Source organism: Scatophagus argus, chromosome 3 (assembly GCF_020382885.2).
Source record: "Scatophagus argus isolate fScaArg1 chromosome 3, fScaArg1.pri, whole genome shotgun sequence".
NCBI classification, from domain to species: Eukaryota; Metazoa; Chordata; class Actinopteri; family Scatophagidae; genus Scatophagus; species Scatophagus argus.
The window spans coordinates 22,978,083-22,993,011 of record NC_058495.1 but is presented as its reverse complement, the minus strand read 5'-3'; the positions used below and the strand labels follow the sequence as shown (position 1 = coordinate 22,993,011).

The following is a 14,929-nucleotide window of genomic DNA, read 5'->3' as shown; positions in this document are numbered from 1 at the left end:
TCGTAGATAATTTAGAAGGTTTGGTGATTGAGAGGAATTATGGGTAACATGCTTGCCACACTCAGACCCTCCTCTCCTCCTCAATTATTCATCCACTCCGGTTTCAGGTCAGGCCTTGTTTAGCGCAGATTGATATATTTTATAACTGGCAGGTTTTAACTGAAGGATCCAAATAGACCAAGACCTAAGGGCAAGCATATTAGACAGAAGATTATTTGCAATGTTTTCTGCAATCAATCTGCAAGGGTCTCTAAGGTGACACAGTGCAGGAGAAAAATGGAGGGAGCCACTTGCACACTTCTGTCCAGCTGTTTTACATGAACCTCAAGCTGCATGTTAAAAAGCTTGTTCAGACTTTTCACTGACTCTCAAGAATTTAGAATATTAAGTTTGATATTTTTGTACATTTGTACAGTCATGTTACAAGATCTCCTACTGGTGTAAGATCAGTGCAAGGACCCATCTGGGCAAACTAAATCCAATATCTGACTAAAGGCTTGCATTCTTTTATCCACTGGACTTGTAGACTTTGCACTGCCTTCAGAATCAGAATCAGAATCAGAAAATCTCAAAGCTACATTAAATGATATTGTGCTCACCTGGGGGCAATGACATATCATCACCCTTAAAGTTGATATACATCCAGCGGTTATTTTGCAACAGTAACGTTCATTTGGAATATATGTTTCTGGCCACCTGGCGAATGTACATTCAATTTTCACTCTCGTTTTAGCCCTGTTTTTGGTGCCTGGGGGTAATATGTGGCTCTTTATCTTTTAAATGCTCCACTGTGCTCACTGAATGTGCGTGTTTGCTGTTTCTTGCTGAGCAACAACTGCCTGCCACTATGCTAATGCCAAAAATGACACTATCAGAGCGGTAAGAGCGAAACAAAACAGCAATGGGCTGGATGGCTAAACAGTGCCAAGCTCTGTAGAGGGAAGCATAATTTTGCTAAATAATGACAACTGTGGTCCAGCATATTTAGTCAGCTACAACTATCCATCCATTTTCTATACCGCTTATCCGTCAGGGTCGCGGGGGAGCTGGAGCCTATCTCAGCTGACTATGGGCGAGAGGCGGGGTTCACCCTGGACTACCAAACACTCTCACACTCACACATAGGGGCAATGTAGAGTAACCAATTAAGTACCCGGAGAAAACCCACGCAGGCACAGGGAGAACATGCAAACTCCACATAGAAGGGCCCAGACCGGGATTCGAACCTGGAACCCTCTTGCTATGAGGCGACAGTGCTAACCACTGCACCACCCAGCTACAACTAACTAATGTGAATTATTAACTAAAAGAAGCTCTGGCTCTTATCTGGCTAACATGCATTCTGTATGCTAGCGTAGCGAGGCTGGACTCAGGTGGATGAGTCTCCAAATAAACAGCCTTGTTTTAGCCTCATTTCATTTTGTGTTAGCTATCAGCTAGCTCGTTAGGACTGTGTGAATGTTAATGACAGCTGGGCATTGAACAGCAGTCGTATTCTCACAGACAGATCAGCCATATCTGTCTGTGAGAATACACACCATATTTAAACCAAAGTTAATTGCTCTGAAGTGTTTTACTCAGTGTGAGCTATGTTTGTCAGTGTATCTTAAGAGAACTAGCTAAGTTATTTTGAAATCAACGTTCTTGGCTAACAATTTTAAGAAGAAAGATCTCATCTCAACAGCTAGTAAATGTCAACTCTGATTCTTTTCATGCAGAAACATGATATGTCTTGGATTTAAAATGGTGAAAATAAGCCTGCAGTTTAATTTATTGAGAGTAAGCCACTGAAATAAACCCCTCACAGTGTTCACAGAGCTCTATCCCACTGTATGTAAAATGTGTTTACATATTTTATCCTTGCAGTGTCTACCTGCGCTGACAGGTTTTATTTGTAGTGTGTTTATGTTTGTATTTTATTGTTGACTTTGATTCTGGCGTTGTCACTCATTGCAAAGCACAGCAGGAAGAAAGACAGAACTGCTTGACAAGACATGCACGTCTCCGCCTGTCCCTCCAAACACACACACACACACACACACACACACACACACACACACACACTGATGCAGAGAGTTTCCGATGCCACTTTGGGAGGTTATCAGAGATTGGATGAGCACTCTTAACGTTTGTGTTGACATTCTGCAGTAACACGGTTATGTCAGGCCAAGTGTGTATGCCCTCAGTGTCTGTGTGTAACAAAGTCAGAATTAAGTTGCTTCTGTGTGCTTTTGTGCTTGAAAAACTCCCCAGTGTGATATCTGAGTAGGAATGCATGTACATGGGAGCAGCAAGGAGCATGCTGGTTGTCCCAGTGTGAACTCCAGTCAGATTCTGGAGTTACTTCCTTCCCGTTGCATAACTGTGTTGGCTGATGGACTGCTTCCCCCTCTGGGTTTACTTTTTGAATGCTGTTTATTCAATGCAGTTCAATTTTATTTAAAGTGCCAGTTCATAACAGAGTTATATCTTTACTTTACAGATGTGTGAACAACACATTCAAAAGCATATAAGCATATGGCGACAGTGGCAAGAAAAATCCTCCTTTTAACAGGCAGAAACCTCGAGCAGAACCAGACTCAGTGTAGACGGCCTTCTGCTGCGAGCGGCTGGGAGGGAGAGGGGGGAGAGGAGAGACAGGGAGGTGGAAAGAGAAAGGAGAGGGGGAGATAGAGAGATAAAGGAGAGGGAGAGAGGACAGACAGGGAGGATAGAGAGAAAAGTGCAGAGCAGGAGCAGCAGGATCCAGGCAGCTGCTCTGGATCCAGAACCCACCTTATCTCCTCTTGACAAAGTTAAGTGAGACACGTAGCAATGGAGGAGTTAAATTTGGTGTGAATAGGACAAGATTAGTTGGAAAGGGACTGTCTGGCACCTTGTCAGAAGTGCGTGCTGTGCCTGAATACAGCATTGAGACTTAAGGTGGCTCTGTAAATCATCACAGGGACTGAGATCCGAATTAGGGGAATTCAGCCCGTTCCCTCTTTACTTGTCAGGCTGTTGTGTTTGCTGCATGAAAGTCTAACACTGCGGATCATGAGAGTCAATAAAAGCAGAATGACTTCTTTTAGTAAATGTCCCACTGCTCTCACTCTCTCCCTTGCTGCAGTAATGACAGCGTTTCATTTTATTTGTGGAATTAAGGATGCCTCAGGTTTAAAGCTGAACAAAATAAGATTCGAGCGCCAGCCGAAGTTTCACTGACTGAATTGAATTAGGGCCTAGACTTGTGGTTTATTTGCAGAACCTTTTAAATATCTTTCAAGAAGACAGCTTGAATAACAGATTGTTTAGTTTCAATACTTCCTTAGTGCTTGAAAGCATTTTTAATACGGGAGATTCAGGGACAAACACAGTATCCACAGATAACTGATATCTCCATATTTAATATTTTCAAAAGAAATGAAACAGAACAGACAGCAGCCTCCCTGCCCACCCTTCTCTACAGCTTAAGAGTATCAGTGATGTTAAAACACCATGTCTTAATGACTCTATTCATTATATCATAATTAAAGATTGGCATGTTTTATTAAGTCTTATAGATGCAAGAGCATTAGACAATGTATTTCAATATTTTAAGCTTGAAAGTTATCTGCTTGAACAACATAAAATTAAAATGTCAAAATGCTGATGTTTTGTTCGTCTCAGATTCTAAACTCAATAAACGCGACGAAACATTTTGTTTCCCCATTTTTGGGTCATATTGTGTTTCCATCCAACGATTTTAAGACAAGAATCCCTGGAGTGCTTTGTGTTTTTCACAACTTTGATTTTTTTTTCACACCGAAAAGTCAAACTCTCATGTTTATTAGCTTTCATCCATGATCAAAGTGACTGTGAGAGACCATCTTTGATTGCTTGCCTGTTTGCACACTCCATATATCTGATTAAAGTGAATAATTGGGCTTTCATGTAGTCAAAAAAATCATTTTTCAGAAGCACTTACCAGCTTTTTTTCAGGAATGGAAACCTGTTTGTCCGCGGTGGGAGATTGTTGCAGCGAGGTTGAACCTGCTCTCAGGTCAACGTGGTCGTAAAATCTGAAGCTGAGATGTGAAAATCTTAAATGTAGAAGCAGCAGGAGCTTGTGTTTAACATGATGGAGTAAAAACAGTCCCTCACTGTCATAACAGCAGCGCTGCTGTGCTTTTTCCCTTCCCTCATGCCCCCTAAGAGCCGCATGCCTCTTGCACTGTATCTTACACAGTCCTGATGAATGCCGCTTTAATGTGCAAGCTGAAAACTGTCAGGGGTTGATTTGCTTAAAAAATTTCAAACAGACTGACTTGATATGAAGTCTTTGTATTGATTTTCCTTTGATCTGACTTCTTCTGGACAGAAGGACTTGAAATCTTCAGTGTGGTGGATACTTTCTGTTTGTCTTGGTGTAAACAGGTTAGTTATAATAAGGTTTCCTGTACACAATAGACTTTATTAGAGTCTTTATTCTGGCTCTTGTAACTAAATGAGACTTCATCTTTCTAATCTTGATTAAAATACATCAAGTCAGTACACGCCTGAGTGCAGCAACGGCGGCTTCACTTTGCATTTGAGAAGCCTGAAAACAAAACAGCGTTGGTCTTTCTCTGTTATGACCAGGCTGCATGTTTGCAGAAGAAAAATAAATGGCCTTTAGACTCAGTCTCATCTTCAATTTGGTTTCTCAGTGGTGGAGAAAAAAAGAGATGCAAGGAAGCATCTTAATGAGATGTGGAAGATGCCTCCTCTTCTATACAATAGCCATTGTTTTGCACCTCAGAGGATGTTTGGAGAAAAAAATAATCCAAAATACAGTTTAGTCAGCCATGGAACACAAAAGAACCACAGCTGCTCAATCCCTGCAGCAACAGAAAATTAACTGAATGACAATTTTGCTTATCAGTTAGCTATTTAAGTCATTCATCAAGCAAAAAATACCAAACATTTTCTTCTCTACTGTTTCTCAAACATGAGGATTTTCAGCTTTTCTTGTCCTTTGTCATACTCTTTGACATTAAAGTCAATTTGTCAAAAACTAAATAGATTATGAATGACTTTGGAAATAATACTTGGCACCCTTAAAGTAGGATTAGCAGCTAATAGCCACATAATTGAACAAACCCCATTGCTTCCTTTGAAATACTGTATCCATACTCTTTCTGTGCAATCTCTTCTGCATTTGTACCCAATGATTACGATTCCTAACTGTAAAAATACATCTTTAAAGATTACTCAAAATAAAAATGCACCCAACATGTCATTTTAAGTGAAGTGAAAAGGAAGGAAACCCCTCCAAGTGATCCGATGTTCTGCATCTCACTGACCATGGTCTGTAACTCTGACTTCAGTGTGTTTCTGTGTAACCTTGTAGCATAGATCCTCAGCGCCTACTGGCAGATTGTGCCACAGATGTTAGACAGTGCTGCAGGCTGCCCAGCATCCACATTCTGTTGCTTTTTAAGGGCAAGCAGCAGAGGACACTTTGACGAGGAGAGATCGATGGCAGCAAAGAGTGTGCTGTGGCAAATCTCATTCCACTGAGAGCAAAACTTTGCCATAGAGCCGCGCGCACACACACACACACACACGCACACACAGGTTTACTGAAACACACAGTCTGCTGTTTTTTATTTTTGAAAGCACATATTCATGTGCACCATTCCATCTTGTGTTTGGATAGAGTTCAGGTGTATAGCTTGCTAAAGATCTGTATGGTGCTGGATAATGAACTGAATTTGAACTGAGTCTTGAATTGAATGCAGTTTCTCTTTTCGACTTATCCTGAGTCATACAGCAGGATGCTGTAGATGATGAGTGGGGTATAAAGTGTGGCAACAGTGAATTAGTGCTGAAAGCTGGGTAAGGCTTCATGGCGCCTAAAGAGAAAAAGTTTGAAATTGATTGGTGGTTATACTGGTTATAAAGTGGCATCATTTTTTAAAAAGATATTGACTAAAATCAGAACTTTGTTAGGAAGACACAGTGTAGTACATATACGGTAAACAACATCTTTTTACTATTAGCATGGCTCAGAAAATCTACTGGTACTACAAAGAGAAGTGACGACTGGGGAGAACATCTCTATTCAAAAAATATATATGTAGGCCTGTTTAATAAGCAATATGCGGTTGCCATGGTAACATCATGGGTGCTTTAATACTACAGCAAACTACAGCAAGTTACTTTGTCAGAAATATAACAGAAGAGTAACTGTTGTATCTGGTGGATCTGTTTGTAGTGCAGCCTCATGTTGTTTTAAGTCTTTTTATAGTAACTACAACTGCGATGTGATTTCTGACAAACACATTCTTTGGCTTTCACAATAAAAGCCACTCAGCACTTACCAAGCTGAACTTTTTTTTGATGTCAGGCAGTGGTGCCAAGATGCCCTGTTTACGTTAACTTAATGCACCTTTTAAATGACAGTAGGAGCGTGAACAGTGCCAATCCAGCAAATTGACAATACCAGTAAAAACGACTCCATTGAGTGATAGTTAATGGTTAAAAATACTTACTGTGAATCTAAAGGATTAAAACTTGAGGCAAGAATGACATAATACCCACCACAGCTGATGGCGAGAGCTCAGAGCAGAGCGGGTGGAGGGGAGAGATGTTGTTGATACAGCTGATGCCTCACTGGAGGCAAATGTAGCCCAACGCAAACACTAAAGGTCTTATCTTTAGAGTACAGTCATAGCCTGTAATCATTCCACAGTCCACTGAACATCATGTTCAAGTTTCATTTTAGTAAAGACAAACCATAACTCTCTGTCCCCTGTTTATTTGTTTTTATGAAATATTCAGCTGGTGTGACGTCAGTTGTTGTCAATGCTAATTGTTTTCTTATTATTTTCTTTTCCGTCATCTATCATGTTTCGTTTATTTTTAGTTAACTGATTCAGTCCAGCTCCCTAGTCACATCTGGGGCGTGCTCACTCTGCTGACATTTGGAGTTCTGTGAAAAAAATATCAAATGTGTCACATCTGTGCCTGAAAAATTAACAAAAACCTTGTTACATCTGGCACATCTGTGGTGGTTGCAGTCGTTTTTAATTTCCATTATTCACCCTTTTTATAACCATCGGATTCATTTATTCCTCGGTTTTTAAATTAAAAACGTAATGTAATGTAATATTAGCATCCCTGTTTGCCTTTGTGGGTACCCAAAGCTTTATGTAAACGCTGAAAAAATGACTGAACTCTTTGCTCTTTGCAAAGTAAATACAGAAATGCCTAGCAGTTTCTTTTCTTGTTGATATATTTGCATAATGTCAGACACGCAATACAGCCTGAGATCTGAGTTCCTTCACTGTGTCTGACCAGGAAAACGACATCCAATATTTTGACAAAAGAACCAACTAATGAAAACCTTATCAATACAACCTTGAAAATAAATGCAAAGCAGGCTGAAGATAATATTAGGATCTTACACTCTGGTGATTTTTTTAAAGCTCGTCTCAACTTTTGTATGTGATAATTACGTGTCACCGTGACAGCTTCCACTGTTATTACTGAGAGCTGCTGCTGGGTTGCACCTGCTGAGATCTATGCAGCTTTATCTGTGTGCTGTAATGGAGCTGTTAGCAGATAACACGCTAACTGCTTATTATTCCAGACCTATCAGATCACAAAGGGCATCGGGGAGAAACAGAAAGAAACACAAAATGAGGGAGCCAGAGAAAATGTTACTGCCTCAAACATGCTTCTTTCTACACCCTGTGTCTTCATTTGCAGTCAAGATCACAAACCGCCATCTGTTTTGCCTCTCAAGTGGGATGGCTTTTTGCTTGTTTGAGCCGCCCGGCCAAGGTGCTGCGTGGGGGAAGGGTCTCCGGCCCAGGTTATGAAGAAAACCTCCCCGATCACAGAGACATTAATTAGTCCAATGAACAGGATTTTTCCTTTCACAGCTCAGCTCTCCTGCAGCGCTGCAGCCCGCCACATAAAATACCATATGGTGTGGCCTTGTGCCACCGTCTCCCATGGGCACCTGGGAACGAGCTTCAAATGGGCCATGACAGGGAGAGTGGCTGATGCTGCAGGCCCTGTTACCATAGCGTTTTGTGTGAAATAATATCTTGAATGTGGATAAGTCTGGTAATTTGTTACAGAGACACCATGCACTTCGTCTCCTCTCCTCTCTTTCCTGTGTGTGTCCTCTCTTTGCACCGTCGTGGCATTGCGGTATTTGGCATGCATGTGGAAAGGCTTTAGATAGCCATGCCACGGCTTCATTCTCTGCATCTTGGCATGGAGAATCTGAATCGGCCCGTAGCCAAAATGTTTTTGAAATGTGCTCTGCTCTCCTTGGATGATGGAAAAGCTTAGTCCCAAGGTGTGTGCGCGCGTGTGTGTGTGTGTGTGTGTGTGTGTGTGTGTGTGTGTATGAGGAGAGAAGGTGGAGAGAGAACGTAGGCAAGCAAACAAACACTTCCACACTGACTCATGCGCTCCAGCTGCTGTTTCTTTGTGTTGCGACGGTCTGCACCTGCAGCACGCCAGCCACACTGATTCACATGCCCACAGTCGCTCTGCCTCCTCTCACTTTAAGCAGTCCATTAGCCAACAGCAGCTGAGTGCTGCCCTAGCTAGCTGGGCAGCAGCAGGATGTGTTCTGCTGGCAGAGAGTGCTGCTGGTGGGAGCTAGCAGGAGGCACATTTGTGCCAAAATAGCTTGCGTCCAGCAGCCCTCTTAAGTTTCCTAAATTGCTCCCTTCGGAGTTCACTGCAGTGTCATTCTGATGAGTTTTCGTGAAAGTCTGGTGCCATGAACATTTGTAGAGATGCTGTATGTTCAGATAATGTAAACAACAGACTTCCTGTACTATGAATAACCACCTCTACCTCTTTCTTATTGTAATTCTTTCTCGCATGGTGTTTTGACAAACTTTAAGAAATTCTGCACTGGTCCCAAATTGAGTGGGATTTTTAAAAGTGCTCCAGGCCTGCTCATGTGAATCCCATCAATGCCTCTTGTATGTTGCCAGCTGATCCATCTTTATCCCCAGAGATAAGTACAGTAAAGCAGTGCGACTATAACTCAATGCGACCTGTGAAGGGATGAGTCCTGCTGTGAGGGCCTCCCTGACAGCCACCATTTTCCTGTTGATTTATAGGGCTCTCTATGACTTACAAGGGTAAAGGGAAATTGGAAAAACCACCTTGGAGGTGACTACTGTGTATATAAATGACAGCTCAGTGTTGGGAGGCAGTTGTGTCCTTCTTATGTTAGATATCCGAGGCCTGTGGCTGAGTTGTTCTCTCTGGTTTATTTCCCACAGAGGACAACTCTTTCTGATGAACTCTGTTACAAGGACACGGGCTTGCAAAAGGCAGCTGAGCATGACCATTAGCATAATATTATGCACATGCAGGTTGACACAGGGCTTCATTGTTACTTTCTTGTGCAGTACAGTTATAGTACTGAGATCTAATGCAGCACTGAATCTTCACTAAATAAAAGCAATATTTCTGAGTTGAGCAGGAGAAATGAAATTGACCTTGAATACGCCTCAAATACAAAAGAAAAACATCACAAAAGATAGTTAGAAGAAGAGAGATAGAAGAAAGTGTTTTTTCCCTTGAAACACATTGTGCTGAAATGCACACCTTGTCAAGGGAAAATGACCAAAGTAAGACTATTGTTTAAAGGAGAGTGCATTTTAAAGAAACCCTCATTGCAGATCAGTTTTCCACTAAAAAGGAAAACTAATCTGAGCCTTGCGCCCGCCGGGCTAACACTGGGGAAAACAAAGCAGGTATTGTGTCAGTGCTTACAACAGGGTCATGAGGCAAGACTTGCAACTTCCCAGTTGAAAGAGATGGATTTCACAACGAACTAATGGAGAGATGCAAACGAGTCTCTACATGTTTATATCCAGGAAAAGTGTAATAACATGAATGAATTAAATTGATATTGTGAGCAGCAGATTACAGCAGCAGTGATGTAGAACCTTATTCTAGTGTCTCCTTCGTACATGGAATATGTAATTGTCTTCAACTTGGCTTCATCCGTTGGTTAAAGTGAAGGCTTACTGTCATTCATAACCGCAGGTGTCTCTTGTATTTGTTATGGCTTCATTCAGATGTGACACAACTCTTAGAATAAGAGCTCGATCAGTATTTGGCACCACTGCTGAAAGGCAGAGGTGTGTTGAAAATTAATATCAGGAATGTAGATTGTTCAAAGCTCTTTATTGAATGTGCTCAAACTAAAGCACCTTCAACGTTTTATATGACCAAGGGGTTGCTTGTAGTCACACAGAATTATTACCAAACTCAGCAGTTTCCCTCGGCCCTGCAGAGCTTTTTAGCTTCTTTCAGCTCATTATTTTGGTCGTTTAATTTCACTGTTTTGGCACGCTTTGTCATCAGCGTCATGTCTGGCAGCAGCAAGCAGCCGTTTTCAGTAGCACCACTTAAAGCTCTGATAAACCCACTGCAGGCCAAACACAAACATAACAAAGTTAGCCACTAGCTTGTGAACATAACGAGTTTAAGGAAGTTTACTTTCCTCAGGTTTTGGTGGATAGCAAATCAGAGCTAAATTTTGTGTGGCCAAAAGTCCCCCAAAAAAATGTTATTGTTGCTACATGTTATCTGCGTGTGTAAACAGAAATCTGTTAGCTAACATGTTCAACACATTGTCTTTTATAAGGTGACAGTATGTCAGTGTTGTGTCAAGAGCTACAATGAAGTCACACAAAGATCTACTACTTCAGGTAATAGAAAGGCTACATCGGCGCAAAGTTAAATACACATATAAGCACTAAACCCCGGCATGTTTTGTTGGCTTATTCAATATAGTCAAGCTTTAAGTTAGCATTATTCATGGAGTGTGGGACAGCTTATTTATTTCTGCATGAAATAAACAGAACAGTAAACAGTGCAAAATGCAGAAGTGAGAAGAAAAGCTAGAGGCTTGTAAACAAATCATTGTTGAAGAAATAAAAAGGAAAAATGCAAAAATTAATTTATACATCAGAACAAAAAGAAAAATAAATTAATACAGACCTAACGCAAAGAGTGAAATCAAAGGGAAAATGAAAGTGTGTTGTGTGAGAGTTGCGTGTGTGTGTGTGTGTGTGTGTGTTTGTGTATTGCTTCAAAGGGAAAGGGAAAATGAGGATGAGACTAAATGCGTGTGCGTCACGCTGAGGCAAAACTTCAAGCATTTTGGGTCATCAGACGAGTCCCGTTTGAAATTGTTGAGAGCTGTGGAGTTACTGACAGCTCGACTTGAACTGCAGCACACTCGTCTAATGGAGAACAAACAGCATCTTCTCTGGGAATCTGGTGAGTCTCAGACCTCTGGGGTGTCTTTTATTATACTGTACTTTTGAACTTGTGAACTGCAAAGAATGTGTGCTTTAAAGCGGTAAGGGAAGGGACATATTCATAAGTAACATACATTATCACACAGCCTGCAGGGACTTGCTAGACTAACAAATATGTACAAGTTATATATTAATGTCAGCAACTTAACAATGCTTATCTTTTGTTGTGATCAAACTACCTTTAACGTTACTGAAACCGCACAGACCTGTTTGTTTTTTTTGTCATCAGCATTTTACCAAAGCGAAAAACCAGCTGTAATTGTTATGCTAAGGAAATAATTTTCCTGCTGATTGATTATAGTGGTCGGGAATCTGGTTTGTGCGGTGCAGCCATTGTGGCAGTGTCTCATTAGCACAGCAGAGGCTTCACGCCGAGTCAATCACACCCCGGCCTTTGAGAATGTGACAGCACTTTTTGACTTTTTGATAAACCAGGAGACACATATGTTCACATCTGAAAGTGTTAGACTCAGGATTAATTCATATGCAACACACTGATGGAATAAAAACAGAATGAACGGTCATTTTCATGATGAATTCAAAGTATCCTCAAATTATCCATTCATTTTCCGTTTGGTGAAAACAAGTTGAGCTCTTGCCATAAAATAATCACTATTTTAGTGGGTGGTGAGAAGAAACAAAAACTGCAGGAAGACTTTGTTTTGGAAGAGATTTTGACAATTGTAACATGACCACTTTCAAGAGACAAAAGAAAATATTTCAAAAACAAGCATTTGAAGGATAATGCCTTTAAATAGCATGGATTAGTGTGTGTCACATTTATGGTTCTAAGAATTTAGCACAGCTTTAACAGTGCACTTAGAAGCCAACAAGCTTTGGCTTGCCACCATGTGTCTCCCTGCCCCCGAGGTTCTCGATGATGTCAACCACCCATGTGCTCCCACACCCATGTCCTCGTTTCTCTGCTCAAACCCCTGTTAGCATGCTCTCAAACTGCTATGTCTCTCTTTAGCTTTATTGCTTTTGCTCATTTATCCCAGTATCAGCTGTGTCGGGGAGGGGGGTGGGATAAAACTTTGCATTAGTAGTCCCTGCAGTGCTTGGCGTCTGGCAGCTTCAGGGACAGACCCGTCAGCGGTGAGACATCCGCCTTGTGCATGCACCAGTGCTATCTCCAGCACAGCATGAGAAAGGTCAGCTTCCATTAGATACACTGTGACAGAATGATGTCTCTGCAGCTGTTTATACCGAGCCCGCCTCTGGCTTTCGCTAATTCTGCTCTCTATCTGTGACTACATATGTTGATATTCATCTGAGCGCAAGCATCTTCAATTTAGTCTGGTGCCAAACTTTGCACTTCTTTCCTTTCAGATAGCTAGCCTCCTGAGAGGAATTCAAGCGTGCTTTATTGGGGGGGTGGGGGTGGTTCTAGACTGCTGCAGGAATGAGGCTTGAAGAGTCATGCCGTTGTTGTGGCTGTACTTTAGTTTCAACTTCAGTCTTTCCACTCAGGCTTCATCTGTCACCAAGCATGGACAGAGGCTCACCCAGGAAATTCAGCAGAGTAATGGAGGGCAGGAGAGGTGTTTGGGCTGAATACCTCCAGAGTGGAAAAACACACTTCGTCTCTTAACGCACGGTGCTGTGGGCGATGCCTGAGTGACTTCCATCAGTGTTATAGTGGAGTTGTCAGTGTGTATGACAGGTTGAATGTGGGATGTTGGTGAATGAGAGCAGACTCCTTGAGCCTACTAGCCTTTCCTCTGAGTTACTGTATGAACTATCAGTGACATGTTGCAGGGGTTCAGTGAGGCTGAGTCATATCAGACAGCAGCACTGTGGCGTTTGAGGAGGAAGAGCCACAGTTGTTGACAAAATGATCAAGTGTTCAGTTTTCACTACCCAGTACAGTAGCAGCTGCCCACTAACCTTATTTGGACCTGAAAATAATAAAAAACCCTCCAGTATTATGCGTAAATGTTTAAGAAAGAAGTGCTTCATGAAAAGCATGTTTGAGACTAATGCTGTAGAGTTGCTGACCTTTAGTCTAGCGCCACCATGAGGTTGAGATTTGCCACTTTGAGCGAAACTTTACCATTACTTTTGGGTGGATTGACATGAATTTTAGTTTAATTACTATTATAACCATTGTGACAGGCCTGCCTGTGTGTCCACTCACATGAGTAGACTGCAACAGTTGAGCCTGTATGCGAATGATCCACAGGCTGGGGATGCGCTGTAGGAACCAATGTACTCTGTTTCCTCTCTTGCCAGTTCTTTGAGATTACTCAACTGAGTACTGCACTGAGTGCATACTAATGGATAAATGTGCTTAAGACGACAGATCTGAGCCAAGGATTGTACAATTGAATCATAGTTATGGGCGGATCAAATAGTGATGACTGTGCACTGCCAGGGCTCAGATGAGGAGCAGGTTGTGTTTGCTGGTTGATGGTAATGGGAGGTTAGCAGCAGCGGCCTCCATCTCTGCTTCAAACTCCCCATCCGTCCCTGTGTGCAGCTGTGTGCAGCCCCTCCACCGATAACCAAAGGGGAGGCTGTCTGACATTTCCTTTGAGTCGCCATGCCACATCAGCTTATTTCCTCCCTCTTGTCATTTCTTATCTTCTCAGTTTGTCCTTTATCCCTCTCTCTTTCTGGCTACCTCATCTTTTGGCCTCTCATCCTCCCTCTTGTTTGGTTCGTCTCTGTGTTTCTCTGTCACTCCTCTGAAGAGAGGGAGACGATCTGCTGTTGGTGGTGGTGGTGGCGGTGGGGAGTACTCTATGCTGTTACCATGGCAACTACATCTAGGAGCTGAGCCAGTATTCTGTCGTGTGCTCGCTCTCTCATTCTCCCTCTACTTGCCTTACTTAGATTAAAGCTCACCTCTGATGAGAATGAAGAGAAAGAGGCAGGAGAAACAAGGGAAGAGGCTACGCTTGTTAGGGAAGAGTGGCGTAGCCCTCTAAGGAAACAACGTGCTTTTCTCTGTGATGAATCGTTATTAGTGATGGCAGATATCAAAGACAGATATTGTCAGTGAACTGCATGCAGGGCACAACAAAGGAAACACGCGCTGTGTTCCTGCTTCGTAAGGTGTTTTTTCTCCGCTGTAGAGGTGTCGGCCACTGGGTGACAGAGGCGATTGTGGGTAATGGTCTATTACAGGAAATTAATGCATTCGCAGGGCTCTGCTGGCTCTCTCTGTGACATCAATCTGTATTAATTTGGCAATTAATCTGATTTCATGAGAAGATGTCTCAATAAGGGACCCCATTTACCACAAACTAACTTTGGATTATGTGATTTGTATTCTCACTTGTGTGTATGTGTGTGCATCAAAGGGCTTTTTCATTAGTGGGTGATGAATGTACAATGTATTGTACAAATGTTGGCTGTGTCCTTGTTAATGGGCTCAGAACAGAAGTGAAAAATATCCACAGTGGCAAATAGAAATGGTTAGACTGGAGCTGTTTTCAAGTAATTTGTTGCCGGACAAGACGGGTATATTCACACAGACGGCTGTAGATGAATGCATTGTCATGTAGTGCAGATGGATGTCAAGTGAGGGGGGGGGCATCAGCTTCTGTTGGATTGGACAGTATGAGAAAATGCGCACCTGTAGTGCACACAGGGGAGACGCTTGTTAT

The 14,929-nt window shown here is 42.1% G+C and overlaps 1 protein-coding gene across 16 annotated transcripts in view; it reads left to right on the top strand.

Moving 5' to 3' along the window:
- LOC124056886 (band 4.1-like protein 1) overlaps nucleotides 1-14,929 on the top strand; it is a 67,172-nt gene that overhangs the window by 18,785 nt on the left and 33,458 nt on the right. Inside the window, exon 1 of one of the 16 annotated variants that reach the window (XM_046384802.1) lies at nucleotides 11,110-11,274. The exons of the other annotated variants lie outside the window; for them this stretch is intronic. The gene's annotated coding sequence lies outside the window, so the exon portion shown is untranslated. Of the gene's footprint in view, nucleotides 1-11,109; nucleotides 11,275-14,929 lie in introns of those variants that run through there. 16 annotated transcript variants of the gene reach the window in all.